The sequence below is a fragment of the Argopecten irradians genome, chromosome 2 (genome assembly GCF_041381155.1).
Source record: "Argopecten irradians isolate NY chromosome 2, Ai_NY, whole genome shotgun sequence".
Lineage (NCBI taxonomy): Eukaryota > Metazoa > Mollusca > Bivalvia > Pectinida > Pectinidae > Argopecten > Argopecten irradians.
Genome location: NC_091135.1, coordinates 54,831,853 through 54,853,651, shown reverse-complemented (window position 1 = coordinate 54,853,651; position 21,799 = coordinate 54,831,853).

Genomic DNA, 21,799 nt, shown 5'->3' with positions numbered 1-21,799 from the left:
ATTTTACTTCCTGAAAGACTTTGTTCTTTCATTGTCCTTTCATGAAGATCTTATCCGTTTTCTCCAGTTTGTGACTGGTTCATCAGTTATGCCCTCATTAGCTATAACTGCGATATTTCACCATGCGGATGGCCTACAAAGACATCCAATTGGTAGGACATGTGGTAATGTCTTGGATTTACCCCTGGAATACGACACCCTTCAAGAATTTAAAAGGGAGTTCCTTTGTATTATCAGGAATGATGACTCATTCCAAATGCATATTTCTTCTTTTATTTATGACACAAATTACCTATTAAGTGATAATTGTAATAAGTTCAACTAAGAGGAAAAAAACTGAAATGAAATGATGGCAAAGATGTACAAAAACATAACTCAGTGGTAGACAGTTTGTTTATGCTATTAGCAAAAGAAATAGGATCAATTTCCTTCACCAATCTTTATGTGTCAACTTGAAGTCAAAGATGACTTAATTACTGTTTACAAAGATATTCTATGAGATTTTATGCGTGCGATTTTTGTTTGGTTGCTATTGTCGTAATTTTTAGAAGGATGAATTTGAAAAACTCTTGTATCAACAAGCAATATGTTTCTTTAAATCCTTATTTCCTATTTAAAGGCGAAATTGCAAGCTTTGCTATACATTACGTTGGTATGAATACGAGTCATATGTCTGTAAGACTGATTTTGTGGTTTATGTTGTGTGTCTTAAAATGTTTATGTAATTAAATTCCATTTTGTTAATACCTAGTCTTATCAATATACTTATTTTTGATACTACTCTTATACATAAATAAAATCTGAAATTAAATTCCTTGCAAAAATGATCGAGTCTGGGTTTATTGCAATGTAACATGAGGTGACAGTTGTGATCACATTGTATCGGTTAATTTGAGTAAATATTATACGAAAATATGTTAAAAACCTTTCTATTCTATAATTCCTTTTTTTACTTATTATTGTAGATGGATTAATATACCATATTTTGTGTTCCCTTTTTCATTTGATCTTTTATAGTGCCTAAAATGGCTTATTTTACCATCTTATGTTATTTCACTGACGATGTTGAAGATAATTTAATAATTTTGCCTTTGTTAAATGTGTAATAGTAGCTTAATTTGATTTTGTTTTTCGGGGCGAAAAGACGAAATAGCATAAATCAGCCACCGTAATTGTCAGGTTTCGTCTGAAAACAATATAAAATCAGCATATAGGTCCCACGAAATCAGCCCTTGAGTTATCTTTGTCACAGTGGTTTAGGGTTAATCGTAGAATGCTCGCATTTTGTCAAAGATTACTAATATCACTAATGCTCGCCTACAGTGGTATGGTTCAAATGCAAGAGAGTCAAAACTCAAAATATCATTTTATATTAGTAGATTTTACTTTTAGGATGATTTTCTTCTTCCTGTTTCTTTCTAACTTCCGATGGTTTATATTTTCTTTTAAAATGGTTTTTCTTTTCTGTTACTTTCTTAGATTTAATACTTCAGTTAATCCGAAGGTTTCTGTTTTCTTTTAAATTGGCTTTTCTTTCTGCTACTTTCTTAGATTTAATACTTCGGTTAATCCGAAGGTTTCTTCTGATATATTGTATGCTACGGAAATGGCAGAAAATGGCATTTCTGAAGAATGAAACTTGGTTCAATCTTTGAGGGTTGTAAAACCAATCACTTTGCTGGTAGACCCCAGGGTAGTCCGCTAAACCTGCCTATATTATTAGGCTTTTTACAATTTTTTTTGCCTAATATATATAAATTAGGGGGGGAAGCCTAATAATATAGGCAGGTTTAGCGGACTAACCCCAGGGATGACACGTTTACTCTGACTCTGTGATGATCCCTTATTAGTACACGGTAACGGGATTAGTCGGTACTATCTATAGGCCCAGAGTGAATTATTAACACACCAGGTTCCATTTTAACTTAACAGTCTGTAACTGTCATATCATTGTGGTTTGTATATTATCGATTATTTAAAAACATGATTAACTTTGAGTGTTGTGTTTCTCAGTTAATTGGAGCAATCCAGGTAAACTTTGTTCGTCTCACCCCACTGTTCACTTATTGACACAATGATGCTATCACGGAGAAGTATCTGTTTATATCATGCATTAGGGGACTGTTCTAGGACATATTCCATCAGACTATATATCGATACCATGTAGCCTTAACGACCTATTACTACCGGGCTGAGTGCTATAACTGCCCGCTGACGGAACACGCCTCACTAGAGCGACAGTATGGTAAGAGAGAAGCCTGGCGTTGAAACTAACGATGGGAGGGCGACTGTTGATTAAGGTAAGGATCCCCTCTCTACTAGTTTATTGCATAGTATTATATTTATATCGATTCTTTATTGTCTTTGTAAGTTGTTTGATATTTGTCAGTGTATTTGCCGCTTCGTTATGGCTGTCTCTGCAGTGCTTTTGTTTCTGAACAAAACGCATTACTTTTATAATATCCGAGTTCTTTCTAATTCGTTATAAACGAGTCTTGCTTTACAATTTGGTGATGCTTCTTTTGCTGTTGTTGGTTTTAACCTTGCCGAAACAATGCTTGCTAATAATGTATATACTTTTTTTTTGTCGAATCTCATAGGAGGTAACTCGCAACGAACTAATATCTAAAGGCATTAAAGGGAATACATGCGGAAACATCTGCAATTCTAAATCCAAATTTACAGGAAGCTTTATTGCATAGTTCTAAAACCAAATATATTCACTATAATCTGTTAATGTGCGGTTAAAGGTGTTAAGAGTTGAGTTTCGTGTATGTTTGGTTTTATAACCGCACATTAACATCTTCTTGTGCCTGTCTACATATGTAGTTTTGAAACTGTGCATAAAAAGCTTCATATGACTTTGGTTTTAGAAGCTTCTTGTACATAGTTTGGTTTTTGAACCGTACATTAAAAGCATCTTGTATCTATATATCTGTACGGAAAGCTAAATACCAGCATTAACGGTACCCTTTCAAAAGCGCCTTTTCTATGCTTAGATTGAATGAGAAGATTTTATTTGTTGTGTTTTTTTTCTTCTGAAAGCTCATATTGTTTATAGTTTTATGTCATAAACTGATATTTGGATATAAGTTAAGTAATCTAACTGTTCTGGAGATACGACGGTCTTTTAAGATGTGTAAATATTAAAAAGAGCCTTCAATTTGTCTTAATCCTAGCCGACCGTTTGCTCTGATGAATTGGACCATATATATCATATATATAAACTTATTCTGTAAAAATGCCTAGAAAGTATTCCTCTGATTTCGAATTCTGCGTCTCCAATGATTCCAATCAAATCATAAGTATAATAGCATTTAAAGTTGTTAACGTTTAGATTTCAAGAAAAGAAAAATGGTTGATTGGCGAAGTGAATTTTGACTGATGCTCCATAATATACTGTACAAAAAAGATAAAAGAAAAATGGTTGATTGGTGAAGTGAATTTTGACTGTCGCTCCATAATATACTGTACAAAAAAGATAAAAGAAAAATGGTTGATTGGTGAAGTGAATTTTGACTGATGCTCCATAATATACTGTACAAAAAAGATAAAAGAAAAATGGTTGATTGGTGAAGTGAATTTTGACTGATGCTCCATAATATACTGTACAAAAAAGATAAAAGAAAAATGGTTGATTGGTGAAGTGAATTTTGACTGATGCTCCATAATATACTGTACAAAAAAGATAAAAGAAAAATGGTTGATTGGTGAAGTGAATTTTGACTGATGCTCCATAATATACTGTACAAAAAAGATAAAAGAAAAATGGTTGATTGGTGAAGTGAATTTTGACTGATGCTCCATAATATACTGTACAAAAAAGATAAAAGAAAAATGGTTGATTGGTGAAGTGAATTTTGACTGTTGCTCCATAATATACTGTACAAAAAAGATAAAAGAAAAATGGTTGATTGGTGAAGTGAATTTTGACTGATGCTCCATAATATACTGTACAAAAAAGATAAAAGAAAAATGGTTGATTGGTGAAGTGAATTTTGACTGATGCTCCATAATATACTGTACAAAAAAGATAAAAGAAAAATGGTTGATTGGTGAAGTGAATTTTGACTGATGCTCCATAATATACTGTACAAAAAAAGATAAAAGAAAAAAAGGTTGATTGGTGAAGTGAATTTTGACTGATGCTCCATGATATACTGTACAAAAAAGATAAAAGAAAAATGGTTGATTGGTGAAGTGAATTTTGACTGATGCTCCATAATATACTGTACAAAAAAGATAAAAGAAAAATGGTTGATTGGTGAAGTGAATTTTGACTGATGCTCCATAATATACTGTACAAAAAAAGATAAAAGAAAAATGGTTGATTGGAGAAGTGAATTTTGACTGATGCTCCATAATATACTGTACAAAAAAGATAAAAGAAAAATGGTTGATTGGTGAAGTGAATTTTGACTGATGCTCCATAATATACTGTACAAAAAAGATAAAAGAAAAATGGTTGATTGGTGAAGTGAATTTTGACTGATGCTCCATAATATACTGTACAAAAAGATAAAAGTAAAATGGTTGATTGGTGAAGTGAATTTTGACTAATGCTCCATAATATACTGTACAAAAAAGATAAAAGAAAAATGGTTGATTGGCGAAGTGAATTTTGACTGATGCTCCATAATATACTGTACAAAAAAGATAAAAGAAAAATGGTTGATTGGTGAAGTGAATTTTGACTGATGCTCCATAATATACTGTACAAAAAAAGATAAAAGAAAAATGGTTGATTGGCGAAGTGAATTTTGACTGATGCTCCATAATATACTGTACAAAAAAGATAAAAGAAAAATGGTTGATTGGTGAAGTGAATTTTGACTGATGCTCCATAATATACTGTACAAAAAAAGATAAAAGAAAAATGGTTGATTGGAGAAGTGAATTTTGACTGATGCTCCATAATATACTGTACAAAAAAGATAAAAGAAAAATGGTTGATTGGTGAAGTGAATTTTGACTGATGCTCCATAATATACTGTACAAAAAAGATAAAAGAAAAATGGTTGATTGGTGAAGTGAATTTTGACTGATGCTCCATAATATACTGTACAAAAAGATAAAAGTAAAATGGTTGATTGGTGAAGTGAATTTTGACTAATGCTCCATAATATACTGTACAAAAAAGATAAAAGAAAAATGGTTGATTGGCGAAGTGAATTTTGACTGATGCTCCATAATATACTGTACAAAAAAGATAAAAGAAAAATGGTTGATTGGTGAAGTGAATTTTGACTGATGCTCCATAATATACTGTACAAAAAAAGATAAAAGAAAAATGGTTGATTGGCGAAGTGAATTTTGACTGATGCTCCATAATATACTGTACAAAAAAGATAAAAGAAAAATGGTTGATTGGTGAAGTGAATTTTGACTGATACTCCATAATATACTGTACAAAAAAGATAAAAGAAAAATGGTTGATTGGAGAAGTGAATTTTGACTGATGCTCCATAATATACTGTACAAAAAAGATAAAAGAAAAATGGTTGATTGGTGAAGTGAATTTTGACTGATGCTCCATAATATACTGTACAAAAAAGATAAAAGAAAAATGGTTGATTGGTGAAGTGAATTTTGACTGATGCTCCATAATATACTGTACAAAAAAGATAAAAGAAAAATGGTTGATTGGTGAAGTGAATTTTGACTGACTGATGCTCCATAATATACTGTACAAAAAAGATAAAAGAAAAATGGTTGATTGGTGAAGTGAATTTTGACTGATGCTCCATAATATACTGTACAAAAAAAGATAAAAGAAAAATGGTTGATTGGTGAAGTGAATTTTGACTGATGCTCCATAATATACTGTACAAAAAGATAAAAGAAAAATGGTTGATTGGTGAAGTGAATTTTGACTGATGCTCCATAATATATTGTACAAAAAAGATAAAAGAAAAACGGTTGATTGGTGAAGTGAATTTGGACTGATGCTCCATAATATACTGTACAAAAAAGATAAAAGAAAAATGGTTGATTGGTGAAGTGAATTTGGACTGATGCTCCATAATATACTGTACAAAAAAGATAAAAGAAAAACATCAGGTGCATGAAAATAAATCAAACTGCAAACTTCATAACGGAATGTCAAAAATAGGGTGAATTTGAAGTAAGTGTATTTTTAGGACATTTCGGAAACACAAATGTCTTCCTCATCAATCAGATACAATTAAAGACCCCTCCACAATCGACACGACCTACTAATACCTTGTGTTTATTCACGTGAATCGGATTATATGTTGCTATGGAATTACCTTCACCAACAATTTTTTTTCTGCACTGGCTCTCAGATTGTTAATTTCCTTCTTGTTTTGAAAATCGCGTCTTCTGCTGAAGTAGATGAAAGGCTTAATTCCCCAGTAATCTTTCCGTACCTAATCTGTAATTAATTAAGTTTATCTACAACATTCCTATAAACAGGATATACGCCAAAATGAGGTTTTGTTTTCTGTCAACATGATGAAATCCTTTTCAGCTCTCTTCCTTTAATACTCATCAATGTATACATATTTTCCGGAAGAAATCAATAATGACATTTCTGAAGAATTAGTACAGATTGTATGATATCGATTTTCTATTCGATAACAAATGAAAATTGTTTAGTATGGTGTAATTATAATCGATAGATAACAAAATGGGCAGACAAGCTATTTTCCATGGCCGATGATTGATTTTTATTGTGGGCTTATGCCATACCGTGGCGTCCGTCGTCCATCGTCCATCGTCCGTCCGTCCGTCCGTCCGTCAACAATCGACTTCTTCTCCATAACCGCTGGTCAGAATTCAATAAAATTTGACTGGTAGCATCCTTATGGGTTACTGACTGAAAATTGTACAAATTATGGGACTGACCCCCCACGGGCCTGAGGGGCGGGGCCAAAAGGGGTTAATTTGGCTATTTCCATATAATCGACTTCTTCTCTGAAACTAAGCATGGGGTAGCACTCATAATGCAATGGTGGCATCCTTATAGGGTTGAGATTCGAAATTGTACAAATGATGAGGCTGACCCTCGGGGTCCTGAGGGGCGGGGGTCAAAAGGGGTCAATTTGGCTATTTCCATATAAACGACTTCTTCTCTGAAACTAAGCATGGGGTATAGCACTCATAATGCAATAGGGTTGAGATTCGAAATTGTACAAATGATGCGGCTGACCCTCGGGGTCCTGAGGGGCGGGGGTCAAAAGGGGTTAATTTGGCTATTTCCATATAAACGTCTTCTTCTCTGAAACTAAGCACGGGATAGCACTCATAATTCAATGGTGGCATCCTTATAGGATGGGGATTCAAAATTGTACAAATGATGGGGCTGGCCCCCTGGGGGCCTGAGGGGCGGGGTCAAAAGGGGTCAGTTTGGCTATTTCCATAAAATCAACTTCTTCTCTGAAACTAGCATGGGATAACACTCATATAGCAATGGTAGCATCCTTATAGGCTGGGGATTCAAAATTTTACAAATAATGGGGCTGACCCCCCGGGGGCCAGAGGGGCGGGGTCAAAAGGGGTCAATTTGGCTATTTCCATATAAACAACTTCTTCTCTGAAACTAAGCATGGGATAGCACTCATAATGCAATGGTAGCATCCTTATAGCGCGAGGATTGGGTGGGAAAATTGTACAAATGATGGGGCTGACCCCCGAGGCTTGAGGGCGGGGTCAAAAGGGGTCAATTTGGCTATTTCCATAAAACAACTTCTTCTCTGAAACTAATCATGGAAAGCACTCATAATGCAATGGTAGCATCCTTATAGCGCGAGGATCTAAAATTGTACAAATGATGGGGCTGACCCCCGGGGTCCTGAGGGGCGGGGCCAAAAGGGATGAATTGGGCTATTTCCATATAAACGACTTCTTCTCTGAAACTAAGCTTGGAATAGCACTCATAATGCAATGGTAGCATCCTTATAGGATGGGGATTCAAAATTGAACAAATGATGGGGCTGACCAGGTGAGCGATACAGGCCCCTTGAGCCTCTTGTTTCTCCCACACTTCACAAGGATATCCTGATGTTGCTAGGGAAAAGATATCTCTATCTTACACAGAGGGGTGTAAGACAGCTCACACGCGCTAGACAATAACGTGACGTCATCAATACATGCGACGTAACTGCGGCGCGCATTGTAGATGACGTCATCAACTTTGACGCATAACGACGTTCCTGCGATCACGGTGCGATGAAAAAGCTGGAAACCAAGTGGATTTTCATCATTTTTTCTACTAAGTATGAGAGAAAAAGAATCAAACATGGGTCTGTGAAGTGGACCGGTATATCTCAACCCTCGTGAAAGATTTTGGCCGTCAACCCTCGGCAAAAAAAAATTGTTTGCAAACTGGGTGAATCCGCGTAGCGGATTCTCACAAAAGTATGGACCCGATAAAATTAAAAAATAGTGACATCAATACTTATAATTAATTTTATACTCTATTTGATAAAATTAAGTATGTTTAAATGTTAGATTATATTGGTTGTCAAGGGATTCTTTTTTCCGAATCAATACGCAACCTCAATGTCTCTATTGTGACGTCACGATAACGTCGGGGTTTCGCGCCATTCTCGATATTTTTCATAGTGGTATGGAAAAAAAATTGGTCAATCAGAAAGCCAGATTTGGTATGAAAACAAAGAAAAATTAGTTATTAGAGACACAAAGTGGTGCACGGCGTAAGAGAAAAAGAATCATTCACCTGCTTTAGGGTGAGACAGGAGATCTCAACCCTCGGGATAAGATTCTTTTACAGGAGAATCTCAACCCGAGGGTTGAGATCTCCTGTCTCACCCCAAAGGGGGTGGAAGATTCCGTTAGTCTTACTGTGGCATGCATATCACTACGCACACTTCACACCAGTCATTAATTATCTGTATCTCTCGTACACTTGTATCCTCGATACCCCAGTAGTTACTATCACTGACAATATATCCACCCCTGGACTATCTCATAGTAAAACTGAAGTCAGTTCAGGAGAAAAACGTCTGGCCAATCACAGCCCTGCAAATACCTCCTTTGACGATTACAGAGAGAGAGAGAGAGAAGAAGAGAGAGAGAGAGAGAGAGAGAGAGAGAGAGAGAGAGAGAGAGAGAGAGAGAAAGTGATGCCTAACTCCAAAGCCACACAGTCAACCACAGAGTACCTTTGTACTGTTATGTTGCTTTCAGTTATACTATGAGATAGTCCAGGCTAGAGGTGGATATAACATTGGATAAATTGGACATGAATGGTATTCAACAGTTTCTACTATATGTATCATACATGCGAGTTATTTCAACTTCACATTTTTTAAACTCTTAATTTCTGGAATGCTGCGTCCATTTATCACTAGGCATGGTTGCACTAACATAGACCCGACTGAAATGCTCTTAGTAATCAACTGTCAAATATTAATGTCGTCAACTGACAACCAAAACGCTTTAATGTCAATGGTGGGCGCGAGAAACTACAATATTAAGCTTAGATACCACACTGAAAGTAAGTCCTTGAATGGAGGGATAGAAACTAGCCACCATTACGAGAACATGACCACTAACATGAACACAGATCTCTGGTAAACTCATTACAGTAACTTCTGTTAAAAACAAAATTACTTCTTAGGGTTCTCACGATCTAACCGCTCAATAGATCGAAATGGAAGTACTCTTATATAATATAATGTAATTAAATATTTACAGTTTTTGCACATGAACGCATGTCAATAGATAATGAGTAGGCCTAAGTACGTGATTCTGATGTTTTTGATGCTACAGTTACTCTACTTTAGATAATATATTCACTATAACAGGTTGTTTGTTCTACTTGAGATGATCTTATCTTATAATTAATTAACGATCATATAACGATAATACTGGTAATATAATATACATGTATATCAACAAGCAACGGTAAGCTTTTTCACTTTTCTGGATATAACGTCTCTCAAAGCCTGTCGAGATTTCTAATTAAATCTTAAATATGAAACTCTTCTGCGTACCGTTTCCATTTCGATGTACCTTTCTAAGATAAGTCGCTGGAATCACAAGAGTCAATTTATCTTTTCTATTCTCCTTTGACACTGTCTCACTTTCAATTATAAGCGGTAACCTCTGTGTGTTCTATCTTCTGTCCCAGACCGAGACGTAGCATAGTGTGTAATGTAGTTATCACTGCTCCATTTTAACATTCAGCATGAAGGTAGTGGGACAACTGGTTTGATTATTATATGACTGGGTGTTATGTTTATGCTTCAGTGAGATGGCGCTATATACAATAATTGCAATATTAGATGGAAACACCACTAACATACTGCAACCTCCCAATATACCCATATGCACATCACTAACTACATTGTATACAGGGGAGGGAAGCTTGAATAACTACATCTCTGAATATGAGATTATGCAAACACAGCCATCAAACAAAAAGAACATAATATTTATCCATTCGTTTTGTAACACCGCAACGAGCAATTGTAGTGGTGGGTATACTGGGGTCAACTTTTTCAGTTGAGATTATTCGTATCAGACACGATGCCGAATGGTTCATGTACTTGTGCAAAGGTTTTCATTCCTATACATTAACTAAAATAACTTTTAATGCAATAAAAAAAACACTAGCAAAAAGTAATGCAAAAGCCGATTTAATTGCATTCTAATAAAAAATATCCTACATTAAAACATCAATACTATAACCGTATTTACATATAAAATGTAGAGGTTTGATAGGTATTGATTAGTAGTTACAAATAGTGTTTGGCAGGTAAACAAAGGTGATGCACTAGCGATACCAGCATACAGTATGTCATCAAAGTAATTATACATATTTTGAGGATGTTTTAAGTGGTATTATTAAAAATGTAACTACAGTATTAAAGTGCATACTTTTTCCAATTAGTGTTAGTGCACATAGCGTAACTGATCATGAACGGTATCTTTTTGTGATTTTCAGGGCCGCCCGATTCTTTATTTGCCTTTGGCGTGTTCGTCCATAAAATAGCGTATACAGACATGCTAGAACCAGCATTTTTAGCCCCTCATCATCAGATGGTGGGCTATTCAAATCGCCCTTCGTCCGTGGTCCGTCATCCGTCCGTAAACAATGCTTGTTACCGCTATTTCTCAGAAAATATTGAAAGGATCTGTCTCATATTTCATATGTAAGTTCACCTAGGGCCCTAGAAGTGTCACGCGGATTTTCAGACTGATCGGAAAAACAATATGGCCGCCAGGCTGCCATCTTGGATTTTGGCAGTTGATGTTTGTTACCGGTATTTCTCAGATAGTACTGAAGGGATCTGTCTTAAATTTCATATATATATGTTTCCCTAGGGCACACGGAGTGTCATGCTGATTTTGAGACTGATTGGAAAAACAATATGGCCGTCAGGCAGCCATCTTGGATTTTGGCAGTTGATATTTTTATCGCTATTTCTCTGAAAGTACCGAAGGGATCTGTCTCAAGTTTCATATGTAATTTCCAATAGGGCCCTAGTTGTGCATGTTGCATTTTAGGACTGATCGGTTAACAAGATGACCGCTTTGCCGCCATCTTGGATTTTGATAGTTAAAATTTGTTACAGCTATTTCTCAGAAAGTACTTAAGGGATCGGTCTCAAATTTCATATGTAAGTTCCCAAAGGGCCCCTAGTTGTGCATATTGCATTTTAGGATTGATCATTTAACAAGATGGCCGTTATCTTGTATTTTGATAGTTAAAGCTTATTACAGCTATATCGCAGAGTGTACTGAAGGGATCTGTCTCAAATTTCATATGTAAGTTCCCCTAGAGCCCTAGTTTCGCATGTTTCATTTAAGGATCTATCAGTAAACATGATGGCCGCCAAGCAGCCGTCTTGGATTTTGATAGTTAAAGTTTCTTACCGCTATTTCTTAAAAGTACTGAAGGGATCGTTTCAAATTTCATATGTAGGTTCCCCTATGGCCATAGTTGTGCATATTACATTTTGGAACCAATCTGTATACAAGATGGCTGCCAGGCAACCATCTTGAATTTTGATAAATAAAGTTTGTAACTGCTATTGTTTTAAATTGTCATGAAGGTCCTTCTAGGGCCCTAGTTCTGCCTATAGCATCTTGGGACCGATCGGTCAACAAGCTCAATCTTTGGTGGGCGCCAAGATCCCTCTGGGACCTCTTGTTATTTTGACACTAGCATGCACAGAACTGATGCTCACCTGGGCGAAAAATAAATGATGACACTGAAATAACCAGTAAACATTACCTACAAAATGATTATATTTCAAAATGTCAACAAAACTGTAAAAACTTGTTTTGGAAAGATGTTTTCAAAAGTTGGTGTAAACTTACTTTAAAGTCTGAAAATATTAAAAAGAAAAATGATAATGTTCTTAAAGTTCCTATTTGGCATAATAAATCAATAAAAATTAACAATAAAAGTTTTTTTTATAAAGAATGGTTTCAGAAGGGTGTTGCAGTCCTGAATGATATGATAAAAAATAGTGAAAATGTTGTGTTTTACAGTCTATATGAGTTTAATCAGAAATTTAATATGCATACAGATTTTCTTACATATCAAGGTGTAATCAATGCCATTAAAAAAACTTTCTCGTCAGATGAAATTTCCAATAGGATTTTAAATTACCCATTCATCCCAAAAAACTTGTTAAGCATAAAAAAGGAGCAAATGATTTTATAAGGCACTTTGCCTGAATACTACTGTTGCTACAGGAAGAAAAAAATGGGACGATATTTTTGGTTTTGACAATCAAAAATCGAGACAAAAATACATTATTCCTTTTATCAGTACCAGAAGCACAAAATTCCAGTGGCTTCAGTTTAGAATTAATCAGTATATTTTAACCACAAATTCATATCTGTTTAAAATAAGCCTGGTAGACACTCCTTACTGTCATCAGTTTAAAACTGAAATTGAGATTATAGTTCATACATTATGGGACTGTGAAAATGTTCAGTTATTCCTATCAAATTTTGAATCCATATTAGAGATGCTTTTAATTCCATTTTCGTTTAATAAGGAATCTTTCATTTTTGGACTCTCTAATTATAAAAATTATACAGATAATGTTGTCATTTTAGTACTAAAGTAATATATTCATAGTGCTAGATGTCTCCAAATTGGTTTATCAATAAATGCGTTTAAAAATCTTTTGAAGGATATGTACAGGACTGAAAAATACATTGCAACCACCAAGAGTGAAACACATATTATGAAATTTGTCAATGAGTGGAGAAAATGGGAAAGTTTTTTTTAGAATAATGTCACTTTTTAAACTTAATATACTTTAATTTCTTTTTTGCAAGATCTTGGTGTGGTATCTAATCTTTTTACGTATGATTTTATAAATCTCATTGAGAATAATGAGCCTTGCCAGTCCATTGCCACTTCTTCTTTCTCTCAGTTCTTTCTACTATTCTTTTCTTCTTTTGCTTTTCTAAAAGGGTGCAACTTGCAAATTTCTGTCATTAATCGTTCAATGAAAAATCAAGAAAATTAATATCTTATTGTATAGGGAATACCTGGTACTGTAAACCACTTTGTCTACACGGCAAAGATTTTTTTTTCTTTTTTCCTTTTCAGATTTGATATAATCCAGTCGAGTACTATATATATATATATGTGAAAACACATCATAACTAATAATATATATAATGCATATATACATATCTACAGAGAGAGTAAACTTTGTTTTTTCAATGAACACCTTGAGAGTGCATTATATCTAGCAGCCCTTGTAAATAACTTGGTTTACAGTATTAGAGAAGTTCAAAGTTTATAAATGAATATTACGATTTAAATAATGAATATTGAATATCATATGTAAATGCTTTTTGTACCCATGTAAAATCTCTTCAAAAATAAAAAAAAATAAAAATGTATCTACAAAATGTATACCGTCGTCTATTTTAACAGACATGTTGTCTTCTCTAGTGATGTTAACGCTTCATGATATGAACAATAGAAATGTTGCTATTTGATAAAAACTAACACCTTTACATTTAGTGTAAATTTCGTTTAAATTTAACTTAACATGATTTTGTATTAACTTACTTTTTACTACGAGAAACGTGCAGCGATATAGCGTTATATGGGTGTTCACATCTGATGTCCTATTTAGCTGAGGACTGGAGCTTGATTGCTGTTTAGTTCTTTAGTACCCAGTTAACCTACATATGGTTCAAAGTAATCAATAGCTTAACATTGTTAGTTGAAGTCCCAGCAGGCTTTTTGTTTAAATGTTGATGTGTTCATTACAGTAAAAGTCCCTGGTTAAAACTAGTGATATTTTGTATGCCAATTTATTACTTTTTATGATATTTTGTATGCCAGTTTATCACTTTTTAGGTGTACTTGAACACAACTCAGTTGATAAAAGTATGAATACTTCGGATCTAAACTTAGGTTTTGCGGTTAACTCGTAAATTGTTGTGTTCCTTGTAAATTTTGGAACAAAATAAGCAAAGAAAAATATTTCTGTCATCAAACAACCATGCATTTATGTGTTCACATATTTTCTGTGTATTACATAAGTCCTGCTACTTTAATTTCAGATATTCTTATCTGTGTGTGTGAGCTGTACGTGTACTAATGGGCGCTATTTCTATGAGGTATGTATATATTGTGTATGCTTTCTGATTTCCTCAAACTCTTTCTGTATGCTGGTTAGATAGAAGTGGTCTGTATCCTCGCATGTGCCTATTATTTATCCCATAACTATGCGTGTTTCACAATAGAAAAACCATGTGATAAATTCCATAGCAGTTGGTTATCATTTATGTTTACACACACTGGTGTGTGTAAACACCTACGGCGCCTCTTATTGGTCAACTCCAAGATCTCTTGATTCCGATTGGCTCTCAACTGCGGGCTTCTTTTCATGGCGAATTTTCTTTTAAATAGCTTTGTATTTAATGTATAACAGGTAGTTGCTTATTCCAAGTATAAAACACTAGACTATTGGCTCTCTATTTAGGCAATATATGTTATGGCGGAAAGTTACCATCACACATTGTATGGTAGTAAGTTAGACGATTAAATACAGAGTTAAAGTTATGTGATAAATAAGTTCCCCAACGCGTGGCTGTTGTTTATCATGTTTATCTAAACTCCCGTTAGTTAATTTTCAAATTTTGAAGAGACACTCGCTTAAAATTTGTTTGAAAAGACACTTGCTTTCAAAATTTTAAAATTAACCAACTCGATTTGTTGGGGAACCTCTATATCTATCAGGTAGATATGATCTATCAGATCAGATTAAAAGCTGTAACGAAATGACATTGTTGCAAATCTACCCAATCTTTGCCGACTTGACGATGAACATATCATTTATCGAAAGGATCTCTTTCACCGAGAATGGGAATTTGCCAAATTTGTTAAATTCTTAGTTCCAGTTAAAACGTTGAAATATAATTTGAAAATTTGACCGGTTAGTTTGTCCTTTAAATGTCTTTTTTGTCAATATCATTTTAGTAACGTTTTGATATACGTAAAGTGATGGGAGTATATTTGTATTAGGTAATAAAGCACCAATCCAAAGTAACCAAAATTGATATCCTATTCAATACTAGTGATATTATTTCGGATTGATTGATTTATTGATGTTTTGTAGAAATTTGAAGTTATGTAATCAAACTCACGAATTTTAAATTCTAAACATTATTAATATTTTAATAGCATTTTAAAGTTGTTTTGCATTGATGGGCTTCACTTACACTCTATGTTTCCCTATTTTTAGGGAGTATTAATTTATTAAAATGTATTATGTAGTTGTATTGTTTTTGAGAATTAAGAAAACCTATCGATACAACCTAAGTGCATGGAATCGTAGAGATATATCCATGTAATTACATTTGTTGTTATAGATTATTTGATTAATGCTAACAATTGGCAAGCATGATTTAGTTATATACATGTATTTGTGATTATGTAAAGCAACCCATTCGTTTTATTTAACCTAGAAGTGCAGTTCTGAGTCATTGATTCTCACTGATGAAAGTACACGACATCTGTTAATAGCCAAAGCTTGTACCATCCCGTCGATAATCATTTGAAGTTTGAAATACATGAAGTATCATTGTGGCAATCAAACTAAAACCTCAATATTTTGATAATATTCGACGCATAAAGAATTCCGACCACCACACTTTATAAACTTTGGTCTTCACACTATATGAGACGGAATAGTTATGCTAGAAGTAATCCTGATATACATATACAATTTGCAGTTATTTACGCCATAAAACATTATTTTGATACCTTTTTCGATATAAATAGAAACACTATCCTACCCCTCTCTAGTGAGTAACCTAATTTTACCATAAACCCGGTCTCTAGGACATTTGGACAATTTTTTAACGTATTTCAAGGGTGGACTCGGATATTTCTACATACAGCATTCGATTTGATGTATTGAACTAGGTTTGCTGGCACATTCCCACTGTTTAGAGCTATATTCCTACTTTTTCTGTACTTATTCGTATAATTAAAATAGACAGAACCAATTGGCTTTGGTGAGAGAGTTTAATATTTCGATCACTTTAACATGCCGGGCTTTTACCATTTTGGCTCCAAGGAAACCATGGGATTGATTATTTCTGTTACTTTTCTAGTATCTATCAATGATAATTGGCCTGCTTTCTAGGTCATCGTTAGGGTCAAATAGGTTGACATCGTTATATTTATTTAAAGTATATCTTATCTTTCGAAGGACTGCATTGACAACATAGGGAACGAATTCCTGTTCATGTTTTCCGAGCATTACATCACGGGTTCGTTCGTGAAAGTCTATTTTTCTACTCCTCTTGGACATGAAGTATCGGTTCGCATACACACACCGATATGGACTACAGATAATGTAGACATCACTGTCACTGTCACAAATAGTTCAGTTACGGAAGTGGAGATACCCAGAAAAGTGCGCATGACCGGAACAGGGAAAGGAACATCGTCAATTCACATACTTGCTAGTGATTCTATATCTGTGTACGCAGCAGACACACATATTAATTCCGGAGACGCTTTCATGGTGTATCCCACAGACTCCTTGGGGAAAGAATACATTAACATTGTATATAACCAAACTAGTACAAAATATTTTAGTTCTCTCGGCGGTGTGGTGCTATACGATTCCACCATAGTTGAAGTCTTTCCTCCACCCTCCAGTGTTATAATGTACGAAGGGACTCAATATTCGACTGCGAAAAGTTAACTGGCGAAAAGTTAACTCTTACACTTAACAAGTACGAGTTGTTTCACGGAGTGCACTAGTTAGACTACAGAACACGAGTGCACAAATTAGACTACAGTAACACGGAGTGCACTACGTGTGAACACGTCCACTACACCCATATTACAATGTTGAATAAGTACTTAATCTAAATTAATTTGATTTATAATATATAACAAGTAATAGCATTATTGGTAAATTCAAGTTGTGACAGACATGCTTGATTTACGCATTGTACAGCTTCCATTCAGCTCCACTTCATGGCTGCCTGTCATGACAATAATTGTGACAATAATTGAGTGTATTCAGCATCACTTACTATATGTTTTTGGCAGCTAGATTTTACCTCATCCCAAATCCCCCTTTCGCTAAAAAAAGAAAACCCAACTATCTAGTCACCCCCCCCCCCGCCCTCGTAAACGGTGTAGCAAGTTTACCCAGCTCTACAGACAAAGCATGACATGTATCAAAGTAAGAATGATACTTTATGTGTTTCAAACTCATGAACCTATATGCATTTTTAAAACGGTTAAGTATATTTTTTTGTCTTAACAAACTTCCAATAGAAACAATTCTAAAATCACCTAGTATATAAATGACACTCCCCCATTCTCATAAAGCCGTGGCAAACATAGAAGGCAACGATTCTGCCCTACTGGCCATCTATCGATGGTCACCATGATGCACCTGTATAGCTGGTTATATACTGTGGCTTACCTGTATGCTTGACAAGTTATAATTATTGGACATGACTGCAATATACGGCCAATATTAACTTGCGGGTTGGGATCATAAACATATTGTGTGTACCGGTAATTAAGAATCAAAACAAGCCTGAATTGGTAATTGTAGGTAGATAGCCACCACTTAGTGGAGGACGTCATATAAGTTTTTGAAGTGGATTATAATTCTTGTAAAGATTTACTATTTCATGTAAATGATATATATATATATATAATGCAATTTTTACCCATAAAAACATTTACTTTTGAAAAAAAAGATGTCCCTCAATATAGACAATTTAAGATATGAAATGGAAACTACTGATATAAAATTAAATAGACATATACTTTAATGAATATAAATTAATCTTTATTAATACTTTTGCAGTGAAAAGATTTTATTCGTGTAACTACTAAAAAAAATATCGTATTATATAGTTATGTATACTGTACATTAAATTGTAGATGTTGTAATAAAAAAAATAAACACTTAAAAAATTATAATTATGTTATTATTTCAAATTGAAGAACTTATTCTTCCCCGATCCCTAACTGTAACACATCACCTTGTCTGTCTAGGTCTCAATGTACCTGGACACGATGTCCACCTGTAGTGGACACCGTGTTCACACGTAGTGCACTCCGTGTCTACCTGTAGTCTAAATCTTGTGCACTCCGTGTCTACCTGTAGTCTAAACCTCGTGCACTCCGTGTCTATCTGTAGTCTAAACCTCGTGCACTCCGTGTCTACCTGTAGTCTAAACCTCGTGCACTCCGTGTGCACAAGGGTGTAACCTTTAGTCTACTACCAACTGTATGTTGCCTCCCGCCACTTCCCTATCAACCACTTACGTTGTGTTTGGATTTCCAATGTACACTAAGGCAGAAGTGATCCGTATAGTGACCTATAGTGAGAATACATTAATTTCTATCACATCGCCTTCTGTAAGTGTTTTATTGAAGGATAAAGGCTCGATATATGACTTCTATGTCGATCCTAGCGTGGGATCCGTCATTTCAGCGGATAAAGCCGTTATCGTAGCGCTAGTGAGTCTTGGACGCAGTATGTCATCGTTTGGTGATCCTCGTTTGTTGATTGCACCTTCACCAGATCAATTTCTATCGGAGTATACATTCCCTATTGCCAATTTGACAGGGAAATTACAGTTCCTTCATCGAGTTGTAATACTGTCTAAGACAAGTGACGTAGCTAAAATCAAGTTTGATGGTTCCTTTATATCTGATCTCGGACTTGTGTGGACAGAACTGACAAACACTGACTTCTCTGTAACTCATACAACTTTGGAGGTTGGAATTCACTCTCTCACAAGTGATGACGTCACATCCGTTTTCATGGGATACCTGGCAGGGCATGGGTCAACAGAGGAATATGGTACAATGACGGGTCGTTTTCTTGGTAACACCAATCACGTGAGTTTATATCGGGAATATGGTGCATGATCGAAATTCTTTGGATTTGTGTCATTAAATATTAGCAATATCACAATATTTGTCCTAAGCAACTTTTACAAATATGAAATATTTCTTATTACTTATCATAAATTAAATAAATATTGAATTTCCTAAATCGCTGCACCGTTGAGTATTAAGTATTATCCATTTTTCTGTGTGTTATTCTGTGTGTCAGTCTTTGAAAAAGGACTTTGCAAAATTTCTTTACTTAATATTCTAATCCTGGTTTTGTCGACAGAGTTTGTGTGCGAATGGAGTTTCGTGTAATTGTAAGTATATGATATATCAGATAAGTCGATCGTAGGTTAAAATCTTCAATGATTTGAACCAGAAACCCGAAAAAAGTATATTAAAATAGATATTCCGAATAATCGTAATAACAAATTATTTCTGAATTACAAGCATATTTCTCATTGATATTTGAAACCTACTTCTAAGAAGTAATAGTCGAAGTAAGCAATTGAACTCTCACATATACATATATATTTGAGGCTCTGTTTTATCTCTTTAGATGGACGATTTAGGGATGCAGTTTTTACGCCAAAGACGTTTGGGTACTTACCTAGTGCCGAACCAATTGCTACATTACAAACGGACTCCCTCCTTGTGTGCCAAGCAAAGTGCCTAACGTTAGATACTTGTGTCTATATGACTTTACTACTGGAGAATGGTATTTTAGTATGTAAACTGTATAACTCAAAGGCATCATGTTCACAGCTCATTGACAGTGGAGGAGTAAGACTATATAAACGAGCGGGGACATAATGGTCGGCAACTCAGATTACTCTATAGACGTTACAGAAGTTAAAGTATAGCCGGTACTGGCAGGAGCGAAACGTCACAGACAATAGAAGGTGTTAGGGCATCAACATGACGGGAGTTTTTGTGATGCATATTTGTGTATAGTTTTTAGCAGATATTGTTGCGCCATAAGTTGGTGTATTGTACATGTACTTATTTATGACATTATTACTGCAGTCAAATGACGTCACAATAAATACTATAAAAACTATGACATTTTCTCTAAAAACAATTATTGTTATCTGACTCTCTATAAAATGTAAATTAAGTTATTTCGACTGTTTTTACATGCGATTGCTTGAAAATCGTTACAAATATACTAATACTCATTAACTATTGACTGGTCAATAATTTGACTGTTCGCGCGCCGGAACCAAATATCTTTCGACGAAGATAATTCTCAACAGAAGCTGCTATAAATTTAAGTTTGTGTTACAGTAATTTGATAAACGATCCCAGGAAGGTTACATTTTGGTTGCTATAGAATGATACGGAAAGTAGAAGCGCTATAAATACGGAATCATTCCTGGGAAGTACAACTTCGCACGGCGTTGTATGGTACAAATCTAGCGAATTTTCACGTTCATTTTTTTTTTTTTTTTGCTTTCTTTAACACCGATGTAATGTGTTTCTGGACTATTCAAGAAACAAAACAGTTGTTTCATGTCTTTTAAGTCAACAGTCAAAACCCTTTCCCCTTAGTGTTGGGACCAACTCTCGAGAAAAGCATGTTGACTGTTGACTGATAATGTATGAAACAACTGTATATGAACCTTTCATTGTAAAAACACATTTTTTCAGAGCTATACAAATTCGCGATCTTCAATTTTAAGTTGGCACGGATTGGAATATATTTTGACTTATAAATCAAATAGATACCATAGTTATTGTGAATTGTGATATTTCATCTATGAGTGAATAAGCAAAATTAAACCCGACATTTTACAGAATTATTTGTTTATAAGCTATCATAAAATTCATATCATCCAAATGACAATTTTGGTACAAGGTATAAATTTGTCATCTGGTACATTCGTACGTGATGTTCTGGATCTACACAGAAAATATGCTCGCACATTACAATATTTAATACACACAATATGTTACGGCAATGTGAGGATCGGATGTTTCAAATACTGATTCTGTGGACATATACAAGCATGATTTGCTCATATTAGCCAAAAGGAAAACGTAGACAAACACATGTGCGCTTGTAAACGCTAGTTACCTGGCTCACTACGTGCAGGTCGTGTCGAATGTCAGTCGGCCGACATATGCTTTTGGGGAGCTAAATCATCAAGTTACATATCAATGTTCAAATATCAAATGTTTAAGTAACATGTCGTTACAGTGAAATTAGCATGCAATATAACTTTAAGAAAAAAGATACAATAGTAATTAATTGCATTACAAAAGAAAATCAACCCATTTCGTGCATTCATTATAAGTGTTAATCGTACATACATTAACATGCGGTTAAAAACTTTAATAACTATATTGAATAGATTATTCTCTCTCGCCGAAATAACATCTTTGGACTAATAAATGTTTGCACTTTGTAGGGAACACAAAACCGTCCACAAATTTCCACAA